This window comes from Lolium perenne, chromosome 1 (genome assembly GCF_019359855.2).
Source record: "Lolium perenne isolate Kyuss_39 chromosome 1, Kyuss_2.0, whole genome shotgun sequence".
Lineage (NCBI taxonomy): Eukaryota > Viridiplantae > Streptophyta > Magnoliopsida > Poales > Poaceae > Lolium > Lolium perenne.
Window position 1 is genome coordinate 213,844,162 of NC_067244.2, and position 4,674 is coordinate 213,848,835.

A 4,674-nucleotide genomic window follows, 5' to 3' on the forward strand; every position below is an offset into this window, starting at 1 on the left:
CCACCGGTTGAGCTTTGACAAAATCATGGATCTTGTGAGCGTCCTTAAATTTTTCCATTACTTCGGGAAGAGTTTTTGGTTGAACGTTAGAGGGAACATGGAATTGTAAACCATGAACAGGGTCTTGGTACAGAAATCAAGGAAATTGTGAGTTTGAGAAACGCGATCTTGAAATCGACAACTGGCGGGTCCTTTACGGCGTAGCCCAAAACAAAGAACCATGATCAAGGGAAAGGTTAACAAGGAGGTTCGTCCTAGTATTTACCCTCTCTTCTTCCACAACGATGTATCGGTAAAGGAACCTGTTAAAGCAAAGGAGCGAGAAAAACTTCAAGAGACGTAGCATGAAGATAAAAGATATCGGAGGATGAAACAAGCATACCCGACATATCAGCAACGGCTTCATTCATTAACTCGAGCATGAAATTTTCTCGAGTAGTCGCCTTTTCAGCCTCGGAAGCAGCAATTTCCTTAGCAGCCACGGCCTCGCGAGCTTGCTGAAGTGCAATTTTTCGGCTTCGAGATGATTTATGAGACTTTTCCATCATCACAAGTGTTTGCTTCTTCGCATAATGAAGTTCTTGTCGAAGTTCGTCCAGTTCTTGCGACAAGGTATCTTCGACAGTGCGGTACCAGCAAAAGCTCCCCTCGAGCGAGAAGAAGAGGGCGAAATATTGGAAGGAGCGGCGAGACGGAGTATAGTTATCAAATATCAACTGAAATTTAGACAAGACAACATCAAACAACAAACAAAGATAGAGTTTTCATTGATCTCTCGGAATAATTACAAAGGCATTACGGTGGAGCTAAGGAAGTACGTGTCGCCAAATGACTACTTTGGCGACAAGAGCAAAAGAAACATAGAAAGAAAAATAAAGAGGCATGCAACTAGACCTCCGGCCTTGATGAGCTAGGAGTCGACGCTGGTTTGATCCCGAGATAGGCCAAGATCTTCTTCGTGTTGGGCTTGGCTGCCTTAATCAACGACCTCCATCTTGATTGCTCTATACGCTCGGTGTCGCCAACTTTCGTCCAATCAACGGCTTTGTTGACGTCGGCAACCAAAGCGGCAGGTGCTTTCGACAGCAATTTTCATATTTTCTTGGCGCATCTTCAGTCCAAGGTCTTCTGATGAATTGAACATCTTGGCGAGATTAAGGAAAGTCGAGGGCTCCTCTTTCTTCGGGAAGAAGTAGGGGAACAACGCCGACAATCCTGCATTAGCATTGGCCACGCCTTCACGAATTTCGGACCCATGCAGCTCCAGATAGGAAAGTGCATCAATGAGAGGGTCGTCGACGAGTTCGACAGATCAAATTCCTGGTTTGTTTGGTCTGCCAAGGAAATAAAATGTGGGTCAAACAACAAAAAACAGTGACTCTCGTAAAAATAGAAGGGATCAAAAAACTTACTGAAAGTGCGTCGACTTTGGGATTTCAGACGTTTGAGGATTCCTTGTTCACGAGAAGCTTGTGCAGCTTTGTGCTCGTCTAAGGCGATTCTGACATCCTCAAGTTTTTTCTGCAATCCCTCGACACTAGCAGCCTTTGCTCTAGCGTCATCAGCCTCGGCTTTGGCTTCACTAGCAACAAGCTCGGCTTTCTTACGAGCCGCCTCACTTTGCTCAAGTTTTTGAGCAAGCGCGTCGGCACGTTTGGTGGCCTCTGCAAGTTTCTCTGTCGAGATATAAAAAAGAGAGAGAGGAAAGATAAAAAATCGCGACAAGCAACAGGAGCAAAAAGTCAAGGAAAAACAGCAAGTATAAAAGTTGTTACCTTCGGCTCTGCTAGCATACTCACGGTACCCAATAAATTGGGACCCAATGCGGAGAAGCTCTTTGATCATGGGCTATTAAAGAAGAACGCAGGAAAGAAGCACCGACATGAAAAAGAGAGTGAAGACGTAAAAAAAGCAACATAGGGGAAACACAGATATCAACAAACTTACATCATCCAAGAGCAGAGTCGACGAACGCCCAATTGAGGGGCAGGCTCAACAATCTTTTCAACCCTTGTCCTTTTTGGTGAAGGAGCAAGGGGGCTTCTGGCGGAGTTGTGGTGACGACGTTTTGTTGAGGAGGCGAGGATTCTTCTCCTTCAACTAGCGTGTACGAGGCAAGTACAGGTATGTGACGTGCTTGTTCGAGGAGCCACGTCAACACTTGGTACTTCTTCCTCGTCATCACTTGTTGGTTAAAAATCGACGACTTAAAATCAAGACAAGATAAACATTTCGAGTACGAAATAAGAAGGAAAGTAAAAAGGACTTACGAGTGACGAAGGATCCAAGATAAGGATCATAAGCTGCCTTCGACGTGAAGGATCAATTTCTTCGGCTTTGGAAGTGCTTTGGAATCTTCGACATCGTTCCTTTTCCTTTTGCCTCTTGGAGAGACGGCGGGGGAGGAGATTGTGCCGATAAAGTATCTTGAGAATGACCCGCAGATTTTTGAGAATCCACGGGTTCGTTCACAAAAGATGGAGCTTCTGATTATCATCCGTGACAATGGTCCTTTCTTCGACTTCTCCATCCTCGGGAAGAGGAGGAAGGGAAGCCATAGTAGGATGGTTACGCAAGAAAATAGCGACAAAAGAAAATTAGCGAGATACCAATACAATGAGATGCAAGGAAAAGTTTAGAACAAGACAAAAACTCGAGAAGACAAAATACCTCGGGAAGAGGATTGGAAGCCTTTGTATGGTTCTACTCGACAAGAGGAGGGAATAGGATCCTTCTTGGCTAGTCGAGAAACTCTTCGAACCAATTTCTCCAAGTCCTTTACGTAAAGATCGTTGGAGATTCTGTTGGCGTCGTTTTCACTGAATACGTCCAAAGGGGATTTTTGCGAGCACGAAGAGGCTGCACTCTAATCCTAAGGAAGTAGGCGGTGATTTGAACACCGAGATAGTTCTTTGCCTCGAGTATTTTGGAGCTGATGAATACGAGACATAAGAGCTTACGTCGCCTTTTTCTCTTCTTCGGAAGCTTCGGCGTCCCGAGGAACGGCGGTTGGATCTTGGCACTTCCGTCGAAAGGAATTATGTTGTGCTCCACAGAGTTGGCACTTTCTTCGTGAATGTAGAGCCATCTTTTGCGCCATCCTTGGACAGAATCAGGAAACTTGACGTCGAAATAATCGACATCAGTTCGGACACAGATAACAACGCCGCCTATGTTATAGGTGGCGTTGTGAGAGCCATTACGGCGGAGGCAGAAAATGCGTTTCCACAGAATCCAATTAGGAGGAATTCCGAGGAAGCATTCGCAAAGTGTGATAAAAATGGAAATGTGAAGGATGGAATTGGGGGTCAACTGGTGCAGTTGAATCCCATAAACGAAAAGAAGGCCGCGGAGGAAATCATGAATTGGGGCCGACAGGCCGCGGATAAGGTGATCAACGAAACTAACCCGATACTCCATTGGAGGATTGGGGTAGCTCTCCTCGCTAGGAAAGCGGATGGCGTCTTCTTTCTTCATGAGGCCAAGCCTCTTGACGTATTGACATCCTGGTTGGAGATCTTGGATCTCTCCCACTCAAGATCTTTGGCGGCCATCTTGGATTACGGCGTCTTTGTGACGAAGTAAGTCGTGTGCGCGGTGGCATCAACGGCAATGGGCAAAGCAGTGATCGTGAGTGTGGAAGAACAGAGAGAGTTGGGCGCAGGGGAAGCTTTGCGAAGAGAAACAGATGTGCGGCGCAAGCGAGGGAGTGCACGGAGGTTGAAGAAAGGTTTATATAAGAATCGGGTGAAGCGATGAACCGTTGGATGAAGAAATCGTGTGGTGACAGCAAATCTTTTTCTAGATAAAAGGGTAAAAAGGTATTTTTACTGAGATAAGCGTTACCGTACGTGCGCCAGGAAAAGCGGAGGACGTGTGTCCCCCACTTGCACGACGTGTCAACGTGGAAGAAGCAATGGACCCACAGGGCAGAAAAATCACGACTGTTAAACAGAGATGAAGTAAATTTGAAGCATGCCGACAAGAATTCGAAAAGATTGGCGACAAGAGGAGTTATTTGAATACTTCGGGAGCCTTTGACCAAATACAAGTTTTTGCCCAAATGCTCGGGGGCTACTTCGACAAAAAGTAAAATTTTGAGTATGGCAATATAGAAAATGTTGAGCCTACAACCAAGCACAAGTCCTTGGCTGTAGCCTCGGGGGCTACTCCCATCGGGAGCGCTGTTCGCGCACCCGAGAGATAAAGAGAAGATCATATTGGGACATAATAACAATATAGTGACAAGGTGGACTAAAATGTTGAGCCTACAACCAAGCACAAGTTCTTGGCTGTAGCCTCGGGGGCTACTCCCATCGGGAACGCTGTTCGCGTACCCGATGAAGTTCAAAAATAAAAGATAGAAAAGCAAGAGAGTATATTTCGAGTTATAATTAACTCTACATATACTCCCATCGGGAGAACAATATAAGTCAAAATTGACTCGATAAAATGTGCCATTCCAACAGCCGGAAAAGCACTCGACAATATATTCTCAGAACGCCAAAGTTGCGATCAATTTCTGAATGCCGCAAATTTGCGAAGGTAAGACCCCAGATCCGTTCTGCTGGGCGTGGCATCGCCAAAGACTGCGCTCTGCTGCTTTTATCCGTATCAACAGATACGAAGAAAAATCCTAACGGACGCGTTAGGTACCCGATAAATTTGACTGGG